The sequence below is a fragment of the Myxine glutinosa genome, chromosome 11 (assembly GCF_964187855.1).
Source record: "Myxine glutinosa chromosome 11, kmMyxGlut1.1, whole genome shotgun sequence".
NCBI classification, from domain to species: Eukaryota; Metazoa; Chordata; class Myxini; order Myxiniformes; family Myxinidae; genus Myxine; species Myxine glutinosa.
Genome location: NC_136271.1, coordinates 26,436,604 through 26,455,811, shown reverse-complemented (window position 1 = coordinate 26,455,811; position 19,208 = coordinate 26,436,604). Strand labels below are relative to the sequence as shown.

Genomic DNA, 19,208 nt, shown 5'->3' with positions numbered 1-19,208 from the left:
AAACGAAGCCTGCCAGCCAAAAATACCAGCAACCAGTCATCCAAAGTAGGGGGGGTTTGATTGAGCGCTGCCTGGACAAGAACTCGAGCAAGTCTGAGCCCACGGATGACCTTTCTGCCGTATTGTGGCTCTGTGAAGGAGGCAAATATGTCCGTCAGCGTGCTAGCCATTGTGCATTGCATGCATAAAGCATTTTGAATATCTATGTTTGCCAGCGGCGCATAATCTCCAGCATGCTGGAGGACAGATTTGATGATGCATCATTGCATCATGCCGGAAAAAACATGAACCACAAACTTTTCTTCCCCTTTCTCACCTCACGCACTCTCCCACCTTCCTCGTTAATTTGGAGATCTGCGATCCGCCAATCGTGGCAGCTTGTAGAGCTTGTAAAGAAAAGAGCAACAACATGCACTCCCTTTTGTGCCATCTGTGTTTATTGTCACTATTTATGCATCTCTCTGCAGAGACTTCGCACGCATAAAAGCCATGTTTTCATTGTGATTTGGTGCAATATTCACACGATGTTATTACAGTGTGTGTGTTTGTATCACTATCTGACTTGTGTCTGTATGCAGTTTTGTAGATGTGAGTACCACAATTGGTGACATTTATTCTGACATACCTTTGTTTTGTTTTTTGTTTTTTTTGTATCCTAAGTCGAGGCTCGTGGAAGAGCGAACACATAGAACATATAATGAAGGGAGCGAGAGACAAGAAGGGGAGAGGAAACACAACAACAGTAGAGAACAGGGACATGATGAGATTTGTGGAAGGTAGAGGGCTGGGGTGTGGAACATGGGATAAACAAGATGGACACTACTCGGACTTTCAGGAAAGAAAACAGGATTTGAAGGAGGTGTAGCGTGGTGCTACGCACGCAACTTGTTTGCCAACGAAGGTAAGCCACAACGCGTAGGGTCAAAAGAGTCTTCATTCAATAGCTCAAACTGTAGCACTGACATGCTCGGGGCTGCGCGCCCCGTGTATATCCCGAGGCCACGCCTACCCCTCGGGCGTGGCCGACACCCTCTTGGTGCGCGGAATGATGTCACCGCGCCAGCAATCCATCGTGTCCGCCACACGCGCCCCCCCCCCCCACAGAATTCCCGCGCACCTGAAGGGTCAGTTTGCGGGGCAAACGGATGACCCGGCCGAAGCGCCCTCTGGCGGCTGGCGGCGTCTGGGATGCCGGGATGTCATCTGGGATGCCCCCGGCGTCACCTGGGATGGGTGCAGGACCGGGGGGGGGGGGGGCATGCCGGCGGGGCTGGGCGGTGCCACTGGCAGGGGGTGGTCCACGTCGAGGTGGGCCGGCTTGAGGCGGTCCACGGAAACGCGGTCAGGAGTACCGACGATGTCGAGGGTGAAGTGTTTCGCCCCGGTCTCCAGCACGCGGAAGGGCCCGTCGTACGGGGGCCGCAGCGGTGTCCGGTGGGCGTCGTGGCGGACGAACACGTACTCCGCCGTGCGAAGCTCTGGGGCGACGTGCGTTGGCGGCACCCGTGGTGCGCCGTCGGCACCAGGGCGAACCTCCGGGCGGTCTTCTGCAGTGCGGAGCGCTGCTGCCCTGCGGACCATGGTGCCGTGGAGTCGGGGAGGAACTCGCCCGGCACCCGCAGCGGTTGTCCGAAGACCAACTCCGCCGCGGATGCACGCAGGCCGTCCTTGGGCGCCGTCCGGAGGCCCAGCAGGACCCAGGGGAGCCTGTCGACCCAGCCGCCGTCGCGGAGAGTGGCCCGGAGCGCGGCCTTCAAGGAGCGGTGGAAGCGCTCGCACAGGCCGTTGGCCTGGGGGTGGTAGGCCGTGGTGCGGTGCAGCTGGACGCGGAGCCCCCGCGCGACCGCCCCCCAGAGCTCCGAGGTGAACTGGGGCAGCGGTCGGACGACATGTCCGAGGGGGCGCCGAACCAGGCAACCCAGGTGGCGATGAACGCCTGCGCCGACGTCCGCCGCCGTCGTCGCCGCCAAAGGCACGACCTCCGGCCACTGGGTGGTGCAGTCCACCATGGTGAGGACGTGGGTGAAACCCCGCGAGGGGGGCAGAGGTCCCACCAAGTCCACGTGAACGTGGTCGAACCGACGTTCGGGCACCGTGAACGGGGCCAACGGGGCCTGGGTGTGGCGGTGCACCTTCACGCGCTGGCACGCGAGGCACGTCCTGGTCCATCGCGGACGGCCTTCCGGAGGCCATGCCAGACGAACTTGTCGGCGACCAGCCTCTGGGAGGCCTTCGTGCCCGGGTGGGACAGGCCGTGGATGGCGTCAAAAACCCGGCGCTGCCAGCCCGCAGGCACGATGGGGCGAGGCCGCCCGAGGGAGACGTCGCACAAGAGGGCCGTGCCCGCGCCTTCGAACGGCACCTTGGTGACGTGGAAGCCCGTGAAGGCGGTCCGCAAGGCCTGGACGTCAGGGTCGGCGGTCTGGTCCGCCGCCATCCGGGCGTAGTCGATCCCAAGGTGGACCGCGTGGGCGACGGACCGGGAAAGGCAATCCGCCAGCGGGTTGTCCTTTCCCGCGACGTGCCGGATGTCCGTCGTGTACTCGGACACGGCCGAGAGGTGACGCTGCTGCCGGGCCGACCATGGCTCGGCGACCTTGGCCATCGTGAAGACCAGGGGCCTGTGGTCGACGAAGGCCGTGAACGAACGGCCCTCGAGCAGATGGCGGAAGTGCCGGACCGCCAGGTGGAGCCCGAGCAACTCGCGGTCGAAGGTGCCGTACCGGCGTTCGTGCGGGCGAAGCTGCCGGCTGAAAAACGCCAGCGGTTGCCAAGCGCCACGCACCCATTGCTCGTGCACCGCGCCCACCGCGTAGTCCGACGCGTCGGTGGTGAGGGCGATCGGTGCATCGAGCGCCGGGTGCGGGAGCATGGTGGCGTTAGCCAAGGCGAGCTTCGCGCCCGTGAACGCCGCGTCCATCTGCTCGGTCCAAACAACGTCACCTTTGCCCGGCCTCCCCCGGAGGGCCTCGTGCAGGGGGCGCAGGAGCTGGGCGACGCGGGGCAGGAAACGGTGGTAAAAGTTCACCATGCCCAGGAACTCCTGGAGCCCCCTGATCGTGCGGGGGCGCGGAAACCCCTTGACCGCTTCCACCTTTGCCGGTAAGGGGGTGGCCCCGTGCCTGGTGACGCGGTGCCCCAAAAAGTCGATTTCGGCGACGCTGAACCGGCACTTGGCGGGGTTTACGATCAGGCTATGCTGGCCCAGGCGTGCGGAGGTGGCGGAGGTGCTCTTCGCGGGACGCGCTTGCGACGAGGATGTCGTCCAGCTAGACGTAAACGCAATCCAAGTCGCGCAAGATGCTGTCCATCAACCGTTGGAACGCCTGAGCCGCATTCTTCAACCCGAAGGGCATCCGAAGAAACTCGAAGAGGCCGAATGGTGTAATGACGGCCGTCTTCGGTATGTCCTCCGGCCTGACGGGGACCTGGTGGTACCCGCGGATGAGGTCCACCTTAGAAAATAAGGACATTTTCGCCAACCGGGCGGAAAAGTCCTGAATGTGAGGGACCGGGTAGCGGTCGGGGGTGGTGGCATCGTTGAGGCGGCGGTAGTCTCTGCACGGCCGCCATCCCCCGCCGGGCTTCGGCACGATGTGCAGTGGCGACGCCCAAGCGCTCTTGGAGCGCCGTACGATGCCCAGCCGCTCCAGCGTAGCGAACTCCGCCTTCGCCACTGCGAGCTTCGTCGGCTCGAGGCGGCGTGCCCAGGTGTAGACCGGTGGCCCGATGGTGGGGATGTGATGTTCCACCCCGTGCTTGACGGCCACCGCCGAGAAGGTGGGCTGCGTGAGGGCCGGGAAGCTGGCGAGGAGGCGGGTGAACTCGTCCGCTGCCGGAAGCATACAGACCAACCTCGCCGGGACCGAACCGCTCAGCAAGCCGCTTGGCGAGCCGCTCGGTGAGCCGCTCAGGTAGCTGCCCAACGAACTGCTCAGCGTGCAAGCAAGCGAGCTGAACGTTTCCGCCTGGACGAGGCGTCTATGCTTCACGTCCACCAACAACCCGTTTGCACATAGGAAGTCCGCACCGAGCAATGCCATGGGCACGCTGGCGGTTACGAACGTCCATTGAAAGCGCTGCCTTCCGAACCGCAGGGAGAGGCAGCGCTTCCCGAATGTGCGTGTGGGTGTACCGTTGGCTGCAAGCAACGCGGGGCCCCGGCCGGCGGTTCGCTTGTCGGACGTGGAGGCGGGGATAACGCTCACCTGTGCGCCTGTGTCGCAGAGGAAGCGACGCCCGGACAAGGTGTCCGTGACAAAAACGAGGCTGTGGGAAAGGCCGACGCTCAAAGCCGCTACCGAGCGCCGGCCCGGGAGTTTCCTGACTTGCCAAACGAGCACAGCGCGCAACAATTCCTCAACTTGTGGCCAAACCTGGCGTGGAAACGGCACCAGGTTTGCGGCGGAGGCGGAGGCCGTGGCTTTCGCGGTGGTGGTGGGCGGGGTGTGGCGGCGGCCACGAGGTGTGCATCGGCATCAGCCTCGGGATCCACAAGGTGTGCATCAGCATCAGCCTCGGGATCCGCGACGGCCGCACCGACTCTCGCCCGCGTGTCACAAGCCGCGAAAAACTTGTCGGCCTCGACGGCCAGAGCGCGGGGTTCCTTTATTTTGGAACCGGCCAACGCGAGGCGTACCTGTGCCAGTAGCTGGCGTAGAAAGAGTGCCCGGAATAAAAAAGCCGGGGCGTTGTCATCCAGCAGCAAAAGCACGTAGTCCATCCGGACCGATGGTCGTGTGTCGCCGAGTTCGGGAAGGTCCAGGAGGCGGTCGGCCCGCTCGCACTCCATGAGGCCGAACGTGGCGATGAGGAGACGCTTGAGCGCCTCGTACCTGTGGTTGGCCGGTGGGTTCCGCAGGACGGACATGACTCGGGCGGCTGTGCCGGGCCCGAGGGCGGCGATGACGTGGTAATAACGCGTCTCATCCGCCGTTACGCCTCGAAGTTGGAACTGTGCCTCGGCCTGCACGAACCATACTTCGGCCTGAGCTTCCCAAAACTCAGGGAGCTTCACCGCTACCGCGTTGTTGGCCATGGCGCGTTCTGTGGTCAGCGACGGCTGAACCAAAAGGGGTCACCAATGTAGCGTGGTGCTACGCACGCAACTTGTTTGCCAACGAAGGTAAGCCACAACGCATAGGGTCAAAAGAGTCTTTATTCAATAGCTCAAACTGTAGCACTGACGTGCTCGGGGCTGCGCGCACCGTGTATATCCCGAGGCCACGCCTACCCCTCGGGTGTGGCCGACACCCTCTTGGTGCGCGGAATGATGTCACCGCGCCAGTGAGCCATCGTGTCCGCCACGGAGGTGTATTTGGGGTGGATCAACGGTGGTAAAAAAAAAAGATCAAGGTTTTGGGTGGGGGAAGATAAGAGATGGTGGTCAACAGCTGTTTTGAAGACCTGGAGGGAGGAGTGGGATTGAATAGAGTGTGGGAGATTGTTCGAAAGGCAGGAGAAAAGAGGAATGAATGAGTGAAGGTGAGCAGAGAGTCTTGCTTTTGGCAGTTTCACCATAAGAGGGTTGCTGGCAGATCTTGTGTGTCCTGTAGGAATATTTGGGGGACATCAGGGGGTGCAAGGCTGGAGAGGAGTCAGTAAAAGACAAGACAAGACTGCCTTGGTTACTTGTTTGATCAATAGTTTATTTTTATATTTTGTCAGAGATAAAAAAGGAAACTTTGCTCTTGGAATTCTAGTGAGGAGGAGCTTTCAAATAGAGATTGATCATTATTCTGTATTTCCATATTCCACAGTTCTCTGATTTGCGATTTTTCTGTATTGAAATATGCATTCTCGAGATTGCAGTTGATTTGAGAATGGCGTATATTTGGGTGAGCCAGTTATTTATGCAAGTCAACCCAGTTGCTTTTAACAGAACATATTCAACAAAAACGCAGAATCTCCCTTCGAAAAGATGGGACAATAACTCTCTGGCTAACAGTATGGCTGTGGCACGAGAACGTCGAGGGAAATGAGAGTGCTGTTAACATGTAACATGTTACATGTTATGGCCGCTGTGCTCGGATGTTAATGCTATGCAGTCCAGTTTCAAAAAGCCATGTATACGAGCTTGAGTTTATGTGAAAGGATTACAGAGAGGACCAACTTCCAAACCATGAATATCACAATGGAAACTGACGAGTTGAATTTGCAAATAGAATGTATTTGGTGAAAGGATTGACAGGATGAACAAAATCATCATCAATCAATCGTTAGACAAGTTGCAACCTGGTTTACTGCCTGCGATGAAAGTGTAATAAAATATTACTTCCTGTAAGGCTCACATCCACATGCAAGTCAGTCCAATGATCAGGTATATTTGAGGGCAGAGGACACGTCCCTATTCCTGGTTGTATAGAGGTTTGTATTATTATTATTTTTTTTGTATACAAGATCGAGGCTCGTGAAAGAGCTAACATTAATCACACAGAAAGACAAATCGACACATAAAACATATAACATGGGGAGCGGTAGGCAAGATGGGGCGAGAGGGGGAGGAACACAAACACAATGAGAGCAGGGACATCGAGAGATCTGTGGGAGGGAGAGGGCTTTGGGGGGGGGGGAGGCATGGGAAGGGGAGGGGGGTGGGAGAGGTATAAAACATATGGACACTGCCGGGACTTCCAGGAAAGAAGTTGGAATTTCAAACAAGGTGGATCTGGGGTGAATTAGTGGGGGTAGAAAAGATCAAGGTTTTGGATGGGGAAAGATAAGAGATGGTGGTGAACAGCTGTTTTAAAGACCTGGAGGGAGGAGTGGGATTGAAGGGAGTGTGGGAGTTTGTTCCAGAGGCGGGAGAAAAGAGGAATGAAAGAGTGAAGGTGAGCAGAGAGCCGAGATTTCGGCAGTTTAACCATAAGAGGGTTGCTGGCAGATCTTGTGTGACCTGTAGGAATATTTGGGGCGGCAAAGCACAGAGAGAGCTGGGGGAGCAAGGCTGGAGAGGAGTCGGTAGAAGACAGAAAGACCACCAACCTGAGTGAGTGAAAGGCCCTCGGAGATAGCTTCATCGCTGGAGATTCCAATGATTCTGAAATTGGATACCCATCGAAATAAAGATGGGATAGATATCCATGCATCCTTCTGCTAGGTGTATGTTGTCGCACAACGTATATTATACCATTGCTGCATCGACACCATTGCTGACGACCTTAATTAACGTCAAACTATTCCACAAAGTCTTATCGCCTATTTGTGTAATTGAAGCATCGAATGCAAATTACAGTATTCGGGTTTTTTTTTCGTTTTTCATGTCTGATTGTATGCTACGAGCACAAGAAGCATAATGGTGCTCTCAACCATTTCCCAGTGCGCATTTGCCCTCGGCTGCTTGGATCGGTTATTGCATGCTGCGGCTTTGTGGAGTTGTGCCATTATGAAATGCCTTAATAAATGCTCGCGTTAAAACCTAATGGCTTGTTGTCTATGTGGCTTTCGTTTGGTGGCTAAATGGCAAAATGGCCCCTCAAATGTGGAGATGTTGTGAGGGATAATAGCTTGAACCTTGAGTGACTGTGGAGGAGCTTGTATATGTGCCTTCTTTGTTAGTTATTTAAATCAATTTGGTCATTATTGCTCATCCGTGCCCAATACTGGTTCATTATGATGGACATGATGAAGCCATTCTGCTGCACCATGTACCAGATGCCTGCACACAGACAAAGCGCAGATGGCTTCTGTTTTGGAGGCAGTGCAAATGCCTGGCGATAAAACGAGGAATCTGTCTCAAAATGAGTTCGGGGAATACTGATCCTCCACTTGGCGAAGATGAGGAACGAGCTCGAACCTGACATGATATACTCCCTTGGATGCCCTGGAGAAATCCTCATGGATGTGCATTGCATTATGCCACTGTTTGGTGCACTGTATCCTATTACACACACACCTTATTAACGTTGGTACCCAGAAGGCTGTCAGGGCTGTGTTGGGCTTATCGTACATAATTAAAAGCCAGACTCCAGATTCTAGGTCTGCAGCAAAATGTTAAGTTGATGTGTGCATTAGTAAAAACAAAATTTTAGTGTCTTATTTATGCATGCCCTGTATTAAAACTTGCTGCACTCTACTTAAGATTTCATTACTGCTCATACCATCTTGTGCATCTAATCGTTGCTTTTTATGGTTGCAGTTTCACCGTTCCCTAATTTGATTCGTTCTCTAACTTCGTTGTTTGGGGGTCAAAGGAAGAACTGGGCACAGATATTTAGTTTATTAATTAGTTTCCTGCGTTTTATGCAACCCCTGCCAGAATAGAATCAGCATTCCAAAATTATTCAAATGGGAATGGTGGTTCTACTTTCGCTTGCACAAGGTTTGCAACTTCATTGGCTGAAGGTGCTGCTGATGCAACGTTACCGGTGATAAATTCAGAACAGTGGTTTAGATGCGAGTACAGCAATGAGTAAAATTTACTCTTCGACATACCTTTTTCATTACCTTGCACTCGCGAAGCGAAAAGCAGAGTTAGGCGATCAGTTGCGTCCGTGTGTCGTACGTGCGTGTTTTTGCATTTTAAAAATTCATTTTCTCGGCAACTATTGGTCCGATTGACACAAAATTTTACATTTTACAAATTTACATCTTATTTTATAATTCATAATTTTACATTTTATTTATAATTTTATTATATAAAATATCTATATATCTATCTATAAAATCATATCTATAAAATATCTATATAAAATAAATGCATTATTATTATTATTATTATAATTTTAATTTATATTATTTATATTTTATATTTATATTTGGGTGATCAGTTACAGTAAGTATATTTATATAAAATATACAATTTTTATTTTAAATATTATTTATATTTTATATTTATATTATTTATATTTTAATTTATAAATTTATATTATAAATATTTAATTTCTAATTTTACATTTTACAAAATTTCTGCATTTTATACAACCCCTGCCAGAATAGAATCAGCATTCCAAAATTATTCAAATAGGAATGGTGGTTCTTCTTTCGCTTGCACAAGGTTTGCAACTTCATTGGCTGAAGGTGCTGCTGATGCAACGTTACCGGTGATAAATTCAGAACAGTGGTTTAGATGTGAGTACAGCAATTTGAGTACAGCTCAAACAGATGTGAGTACATATGTGAGTACAGCTTTCACGAGCCTCGATTCAGTATCCAAAAAAAAAATAAAAAAATAATGAGTAACATTTACTCTTCGACATACCTTTTTCATTACCCTGCACTCGCGAAGCGAAAAGCAGGGTTAGGCGATCAGTTGCGTCCGTGTGTTGTACGTGCGTGTTTTTGCATTTTAAAAATTCATTTTCTCGGCAACTATTGGTCCGATTGACACAAAATTTTACAATAGGAGTGCCTACGCCAGTATAAATTTTTTTTAATTCCTAATTATGTCGTCATAAGTCACGTGTTACGGATGCCATATTGGAAAAACGTTACACCTCTATATCTCCAAAACCGCTCGATGGAAACAATTGAAACATGGCTCACTGTCACGTACTCCACATGGGGAATAAGATATGCTAATTATGTCATCGGTACATTCATTATGACGTCATAATTCAACAAGTACAATGCTTTACCTGATCAGGAAGATTATTTTTTTTTGATTATTACTGTTAGTCCGACGGAAACGAAATTTGCACCATAGACGCGCTTCTTCCTGTATAATGTTTTAATGATATTTATGACGTCGTCAATCACGTGGTGCAGGCTCCATCTTGGAAAAATCGAAAAACGTTGCACCTCTATATCTCCGAAACCGGTCCATGGAAAAAATTGAAATATGGTACATTGTCAAGTACTTCCCATTGGGAATAAGATACGTTAAAGATGATGTCATCGGTACCTTAATTATGACGTCATAATTCGACAAGTACAGTGTTTGATTAGATCAGTATGAATTATTTTTCTCTGCAATTGTTGGTCCAATTGACACGAAATTTTCACCATAGGAGCACCTCCACCTGTAGTATTTTAGTGATAATTATGATGTCATAGGTTACGTGGTATGGACGCCATCTTGGAAAAACATCACACCTCAATATCTCTGAAACCTCTCCATGGCAAAAGTTGAAACATGGCCCATTGACAAGTACTCCTCATGGGGAATAAGATATGTTAATGATGATGTCATCAGTGCCTTCTATGATGTCATAATTCGACAAGTATAACGCTTTATCTGATGAGTATGAATTTGTTATTTTCTCTGCAACTGTTGGTCTGATGGACACGATATTTTCACCATAGGAGAGGAGCGGCGACTCCTGTAGAACATCTTTATGATAATTATGACACCATGGTACAGACACCATCTTGGAAAAACCAAAAAAACGTTGCCCCTCTATATCTCTGAAACCGCTCCATGGAAAAAATTGAAACATGGTTCATTGTAAAGAACTCCGCATGGGCAATAAGTGTTAACAATGACGTCATTGGTGCCTTAATTATGGCCTGCCACACCCAGAATAATTGTTCTGCTCGTTGTTGAGCAACCATGACCTAAATTAAGAATCCATGCCATCTACTACAGTCCTGGGCTTAAGTAAATGTTTTTTGTTTTTTTTGCAGCTTTCATACATTGTCATGCCAGTTAGGCTGTTAACTCTACCTGCTCATTCTTTTCAGATTTTTCCCATCACATTTGACACTGTGCCCCAAATACTTCAATTCATATCTCTTTGCAATTATGGTATATTGTCGAGCTGGTTCACCAATCTCCTGTAATATTTTTCTCCTCTCCATTGTTTCTCCTTGCTGTGTCCATAAGATACGGAATAATCTCCTCCAACAGCATAGCTCAAACGCCTCATTCTTCTTTCTGTCTGAAACATTCATCACTCAGGTTTCGATTGTATATACAATTCTTATCTCTGTGGCTTTGCTTCTGCTTTCATCTTTTCCTAATTTGGACGTTGCTGACGTAAATATTTTGTGCCATTCTGATCCATCACCTCATTTCTGTGGTGATTCCACCATTGTTTGTTACAATGGCTCCCAAGTGCAGTCGAATTGCTAATTTGATTGAGACTTCATCCTCACCTGTCTGACAGGAGAAATAAACCAAACTTATCGCTCTATTTTGATGTTTTTCCTCTAAATCCTATCTAACCTGGCACTTCCTGCTCACAAAGTTGTATCAGGATATCTCTGGTTACTTAATTTCGTGCCTCGCATAGAAATCCCACTATTGTGATGATTTATATTTATAATTTGTGTCACATAAACGTTAATCAAATCGATGAAATGCATCTCTGTCAAACACCTTGCTCAATAACAAACCAATCACTGTCTCCACGTGTAGTTCTGGCAATCGACTGACGCTCAGTGTCCTTGTCAATTCTATCACTTGTTTCTGCTAATCTTTACTAATCAAATTATCACACAAATATTGTCCAGATAACAACAGACACACAACATGCATTTTAAGGCCATTTTCCCTGCTAGAGCGGGGGTTAGCCTTGCGGTCCCCATGACAATCTTCCCCATTTTGCCCTATTTTCTGCATCTCCCCTTGTTAAACCCCTTGCCCGCATTTCTTCTTCCACCATCTTTAGCCAAGTCTTTCTCAGTCTTCCCCATCCTCTACTTCCTTCTACATTCATTTCCATCACTCTTCTCAACCAGTCACTTTCATCCTTCCTCAACACATGACCAAACCTTCTCAAACTGCCAAAATCAAGACTCTCTGCTCACCTTCACTCCTTCATTCCTCTTTTCTCCCGCCTCTGGAACAAACTCCCTCACTCTCTTCAATCCCACTCCACCCTCCAGGTCTTTAAAACAGCTGTTCACCACCATCTCTTATCTTCCCCCATCCAAAACCTTGATCTTTCTATCCCCGATAATTTCACCCCAATTCCACTTTTTTGAAATACCAACTTCTGTCCTGGAAGTCCTTGGTGTCCTTGTATTTTATACTTCTCCCCCTCCCCCCCCAGTTCCCACGCCTCCTCCCCCTAAGCCCTCTCCCTCCCACACATCTCCCTGCTCTTAAATGTTGTGTGCTCTCAAGTGTTTGTGTGCTTCCCCTTCTCTTGTCTTCCGCTCCCTCTTTTTATATATTGTTACGGTCCACGGATTAGATGTTATTTTTTACTGAGCGGTGGTGTAACCGCGGCCGAACAGTTATTCCCCGACTAAAACCCGATTCACCCTGAACGTTGGCCGTATCGCGCCACAGCTACTCAATCTGGAAAACTCTAAAGCGACCAAATGCAAAGAGGAAGAAGACGTACAGAAGAGTAACGGGATTTATTACTATTTACACACATAAGCAAAAAGAGCAGTCACGATTATGTACAGGGACATGAGACGCAGGTGACACAGTGAATTCCTTATACAAGCTTAATTACCTACCCAGGACAGAACAAACAAAGACGACTCACACGGGGAATTGCAGAGTGGATTGGCTGGAAGGAGGTGTGTGGCTGGAGGGGGAGGACGGCACGGAGCTGGCTGGAGCTTGATCCCGCATGGGACGTCGGGCTGGACCTCGACGGCCGCTGATGCCACCGATCCTGTCGTGTGCGCGGGATCACGGGTCGGATCACGGTCGGAGCCGACGCGCTGGTGGGGGGTCTGGCGTGACGGGTTCTCTCCTCTCTCTTTCTTTTGTCCAACCACTCTTTCTCCAACGCAACCACTCAACACAACCACTGACCACCCCTGACGACCAACTCAGCTCTTGTCATGGACCTCTCTTTTCAGACTCGTCTCCTCCCTTGGACTCCTTTTTGGAACGCCCCGCAGCGGGTTATATAGGCCCCGCCCCTCAACCTTTTCGAACCTCCCCCATCGCTCTTCCTCCGCCCTCTCAAACCAAACCCCTTGTTCATGGTTGGTCGAGTGGGGCTGGCTCACTCCTCCCCTCTATGATGAGGTGGAGACACGCCTTTCTTCCCCAACCCTGCCTCGTGGCCAATGGTGGTTGAAGAAAACCACCCAAAATGCAGTTGGCCATTGAAATGAAACGAAAGGGGACCTATTCTTATTTCACTTGGTGCAATGGAGTATTTAAATTAATGGGAGACACAGCCTTACCCTAAGACACATAATAAGATATAAGCTACTGAACAAGGGTTTTATCGGGTCCTGCAATGTGGTGTTTCATGGAATAACTACCGAGACGCCCTTTGACCTTTACACTACGGAGGTATTTACAAGGAATCATTACATTTTACAGAGGGTGATATTTACAACAATTTACTATACAATAAAAAAAAAAAACCATTCTCATATCCACAACAATATTTTGTCTGTCTGGTTGATTTGTTTGTGAAGTAAATGTCAGCCCTTTCACGAGACTCGATTCAGTATACAAAAAAACAACAACAAAAAAAACAAACAACCTGTCCCTCTTCACAGCATCCATCACAGGCTCTAGTCCCATCATCTTTCGCAATTCATCATTTGTCTTCCTCTCTCTCAACGATACTCCACACATCCACCGAACCATTCGCATTTCCACCCTTTCCAGCCTTCGTTGCTGCTCTACGTTCATTACCCATGTCTCACTCCCATAAATCATAACACTCTCACACATGCAGCATACACCTTTCCCTTCAGCTTCAACGACACTCCCCACCTCGTCAGCACACCACTCAGTTCCCGAAACTTCTTCCATGCACATCTCACTCGAGCAACCGTTGCCGAGTCTGATCCACCTTCTCCATTCAGCATGTCTCCGAGGTAGCAAAATGTTTTCACACCTTCCAGCTTCACGCCGTCTCCAAGATCCAACTCAACATTTCCTCCATCTGCAGCTCCCTCTGTGCACACCTTACATTTGAATGTAGCTGCCACACTGGTTAATGACCCTCTCAGACCACTACATTTTTGATGAACCCACTCGGCGCACATTGTACATTGAATGGAGTTCACTCCGACACCCTTCCTACACACAGCACACGGCCACTTCCCAGTTTTTTCCACCTCACCACATGCTTTACCACCTGCCATCACCTTCGTCTTTCCGATATTCACCTTCAGACCTTTTGTCTCCATACATTCCTTCCACTTGTTCATCTTCTCCTTCAGTCCATCCAGATAAGATATCGCAGAATTATACACATGCACAAATGTTACATTAACTGTGGTGATATGATATCTTACACTGGAGAATGTGACAAGCATCACGTGTGCTACAGCATCTTTTCAGAAATCGCATTGTCTATGAGTTTCTGGTTTTAGTCAGGTTCCATATGTCCAGATTTTAAGGTTCGTTCCAATTTTGTGGAGGTGTGTAGCCGTTTACATTTTTGAAAAGTTCCAGAGGTTCTGAATCTGAAAACCAATGTTTCAATTTGATTTAAATTGATTTTCAGTCAGAGACCCTCAAGCTTTTCAAAAATGTAAATGATTACAAATATCCATGAAATTGGAATGAAATTACATTTGGAACCTAACTGTTTCTGGTAATTCTCACATGTATGACTAGATAGTGAGAAAATTGGTAGAAAATTGGGGCACGAGTGGAAGGGGTTGGGCGTATGGTTGGAGGGAGAGGGTTTTCCTAAGATGATGTGAGAGCGAGTTGGGATAATACATGAATAAACAAGTTTCTGAATTTCAGCCTTGTCAAGATTTGCTTGTTCTTTATGCCTCCGTGACGAAGTCCCTGGAGGGCGGAAGCAGTAGGTTTTCGGGTTCTCCGTCTTTCCGTGGTGTTTGTGATTGTTTTTTGTTACCGCAATAACTTGAGAACAGCTGGAGGGATCGAAGTCAAACGTGGTCCAAGTATGTATTATGATGCAAAGATAAAATGATTAGATTATGGGGTCAAGAGGTTAAAGGTCAGGGGTCCCTTCGGTCAAAAAAAATCTTACCGTGCCAACTTGTGAACCAGTGATGGTATTGACCAAACTTGGTACAAGTATATATGAAGCAAAAATGAATTGAATATATGTATATTGGAATTGTGGTAAAAGGTCAGAGGTCATGTCAGTTAAAAATGTGATGCTTGAGAACAGCTGAAGGGAATTAAATCGAACTAGGTACAAGTATGTATAATGATGTAATAATGTGGGCACAGGCATATTGGGCGACATCATATAATGCCTAGTTTATTCCTCCCTTCCACTCGTCTGGCTGTTCGTCCGTCCGTGATAGATTTTCGTTGCTGTGATAACTTGAGAACGGCTGAAGGGATATTAGTCAAACTTGGTGCAGGTATGTATAATGAGGTAAAGATGAACTGATTAGATTTTTGGGTCACAAGGTCAAAGGCCAAAGATCAGAGGTAATGTTAGGTAAAAATCCTTTTACTGCGATAACTTTTGAACCAGTGATGGGATTCTGACCAAAGTTGGTAGAAGTATGTATTATGATGCAATTATGAAGCATTTCGATTTTGGGGTCAAGAGGTCAAAGGTCAAAGTATGTAATAGGTCTATACCTTGAGAACAGCTGAAGGGATCTAATTCAAACTTGGTACATGTATGTATAATGAGGTAAAGATGAACTGATTAGTTTTTTGGGTCATGAGGTCAAAGGTCAAAGAGCAGAGGTCATGTTAAGTACAAATTATGTTGCCGCACCAACTTGTGAACCAATGATGGGATTTTGAACAAACTTGGTATAAGTATATAATTATGATGCAAAGATTAACTGATTAGATTATGACATCAATATGTCAAAGTTCCAAAATCAAGACTCTCTGCTCACCTTCACTCCTTCATTCCTCTTTTCTCCCGCCTCTGGAACAAACTCCCTCACTCTCTTCAATCCCACTCCACCCTCCAGGTCTTTAAAACAGCTGTTCACCACCATCTCTTATCTTCCCCCATCCAAAACCTTGATCTTTTCTACCCCCGCTAATTTCACCCCAATTCCACTTTTTTGAAATACCAACTTCTGTCCTGGAAGTCCTTGGTGTCCTTGTGTTTTATACTTCTCCCTCCCCCATCCCCCTTCCCACGCCTCCTCCCCCCACGCCCTCTCCCTTCCACACATCTCCCTGCTCTCAAATGTTATGTTTGTGTGCTTCCCCTTCTCTCCCCATCTTGTCTTCCGCTCCCTCTTTTTATATATTTTGTTTGGCTGGTTGATTTGTTTGTGAAGTAAATGTTAGCTCTTTCACGAGCCTCGATTCAGTATACAAAAAAAAAAGAAAAAAAAAAAGATCAGAGGTCATGTCAGGTAAAATGTGATAACTTGAGAACAGCTGAATGGATTTATATCAAACTTGGTACAATATGTGATGATGATGTAATAATCTGGGCGAAGGCATATATATCGGTCGACGTCGTGCCGTCGAAGAGTGTCGTTATAGTTTTTGTCCTTTTTGGTTCAGATTCCAACAGTTCTCTTACCCTGGATGCACACTGGTGTAAAGGATGCATTTGCGGAAGTACAGTACTTCACTGACATTATTTATGGGCTCGTTTTAATAATAGGGGTACATGGGCAGTACTTTTGTATACTGCTTGATACCTGAGGAAAAGACAGAAATAACTAGATGGTATTCATAGAATACTTACCCCACGCAGTCAACTTGGTGCGAGCCAACTCTTCTGTTTTTGATGGGTTTTTAAATTTGATCCAATATGGCTGCCAGACCACGTGAGCGATGACATCATACATTTACATTCTCAATTATAATTGTTGCGTAGACCACGCTCAAGAAATTTCAGTGATCAGACTAAGTGTTGTGCCTGTCAAATTATGACGTCATAACTAAAGCACCAATGACAATCGTTCACAGCACTTATTCCCCATGCGGAGTTCTTTGCAATGACAGTGCCACATTTCAATTTTTTAATGGAGTGGTATCGGAGATATTGAGGTGCAAGGTTTTTCGGTTTTTCCAAGGTGGAGCCTGTACCACATGACCAATGACTTCATAATTTTCACCAATTCTGCAGGAAGAGATGCTCCTATGGTTAAAATTTCATGTGAATTCGACCAACAGTTGCAGAGAAAAAATAATTCATACTGCTCAGATGAAGCGTTGCACTTGTTGAATTATGATGTCATAATGAAGTCACTGATGATGGCATTATAAACAATATATCTTATTCCCCATGGGGAGTACTTGACAATGAGCCATGGTAACATTTTTCCCATTGAGCAGTTTCTGAAATATAGCAGGTGCAACATTTTTCCAAGATGACATCCGTAACACGTGACCTATGACATCATACATATGAGCAAACAAATTCTACAGGCGGAGGCCTTCCTATGGTGAAAATTTTGTCAATTGGACCAACCATTGCCAAGAAAATGATTTTTAAAAATGCAGACATGCACGTACGCCACACATACGCACGCAACCATCCCTTAACCCTGCCTTTCGCTTCGCAAGTGCAGGGTAATAAAACACGGGTCAAGCTTTGTTTCAAAAACTTGACTCTGCTTAATATGCGACTTCAAAAATGATGTATGAATGCTAAAGCAGGCCTTTTGTGCATGCGCTGTGTGTGTTGACAGTGATTCGTTTTGGCTCGCTGAACACACTTATCCTGCCATTGCTAGCGTAAAATCTGTGATTCAAATCGTCTTTTAAATGTAATTTACAGCATTTAGACGATAGAGTGGCAATTTCAAAATGGTTAACCACAATTGTTCTGTTTCTGAATGCAAATCAGACTGATGAGGTTATAGGACACACGAGAAATATCCATGGATTTATAGGAGCTGGGTTCCTATCGTTTCCTGTGAATACAATTAGTTAGCAGCGGCCATGGTTATAACACACGAATGAACGAACGCTTCTCCTTTCACCAATGGATGCAAATATCTCGTATTATTTCTCATGCGGGCCCGAAACCAATACATATATATATATATATATATATATATATATATATATATATATATATATATATATATATATATATATATATATATATATATATATATATATCTAGATACAGTCACGTGAAAAAGTAAGTACACCCATGTAAAGTTTTGACTTTTTCAACATATTTCAACATACAGCTATTTGATCTTCATTTCAACAATATTGATAGACAAAGGTGATATAATATAACAAATATCATGAAACATTTACATTTTGTAGTCCATTGTATAATTTAAACAAACATAAATGCAAATTTCGCATGTGGAAAAAGTAAGTACACCCTTGGCTCTAATAGGCGGTATTGCCCCCTTTGCCAGAAACAACCTCAAGTAGGCATTTCTTATAACTGTCTACTAGTCTCTGACATCGACTGGGAGAAATTTTTGCCCACTCCTCCATGCAGAATTCTTTCAGCTGTGCGATGTTTGAGGGGTTTCTTGCATGCACAGCTCGTTTCAAATCCCCCCACAACATCTCGATGGTATTTAGATCCGGGCTTTGACTTCGCCATTCCAGAACCCTCCATTTCTTTCTTTTCAGCCATTCCTTGGTGGATTTACTGGTATGTTTAGGGTCATTGTCATGTTTCAAGGTCCACCTTCAGTTGAGCTTCAACTTGCCGACAGATGGCCTCACATTATCCTCAAGAACCGTCTGGTACAATGAAGAATTCATAGTGGATTCTATGATGGTGAGCTGCCCAGGCCCTGATGCAGCAAAGCTGCCCCAAACCATAATATTTCCACCACCGTTCTTTACAGTTGGTATCAGGTTCTTGTGGTCAAATGCTGTCTTTGGTTTTCGCCAAACATGTCTTCTGGTACTGTGGCCAAAGAGCTCTACCTTTGACTCATCTGTCCAGAGCACATTGTTCCAGAAGTGCTGGTCTTTGCCGAGGTGTTCATTGGCAAACTTTAGTCTTGCCCTGATGTTCTTTCTGGACAGCAAAGGTTTCCTCCTGGCACACCTCCCATGTAGATCAAATTTGTGCAGCCTCTTTCTAATGGTAGACTCGTGCACTTTGACATCAACAGTGGCAAGAGCTACCTGTAGGTCCCGTGATGACATTCTGGGGTTCTTAAGAGACTTCTTTCCACATCTTGTGGTCTGCTCTCGGGCTGAACTTGCTGGGGCGGCCTGGTCTGAACAAGTTGGCAGTTGTTTGGAATCTTCTCCACTTGTAGATGATCTTCCGGACAGTCGAATGATTGATTTCAAATTGTTTGGAGATCTTTTTAAATCCCTTACCAGTCTCGTAGGCATCTATAACCTTCTTTCTGAACGCCTCAGAGAGCTCTTTTGATCGAGGCATGGTGACGCCGCACACTTCAACAACAAAGAGCAAACCAAACGAAATGTCTGAGGTTTAAATAAGACAGGTTCCTCCAAGATCCTCTCTAACGATGTTCTAATC

At 47.2% G+C, this 19,208-nt stretch overlaps 1 protein-coding gene across 2 annotated transcripts in view; it reads left to right on the top strand.

Moving 5' to 3' along the window:
• The window catches only part of LTA4H (leukotriene A4 hydrolase), a 231,831-nt gene that overhangs the window by 31,497 nt on the left and 181,126 nt on the right, over positions 1-19,208 (top strand). The window lies entirely within an intron of this gene.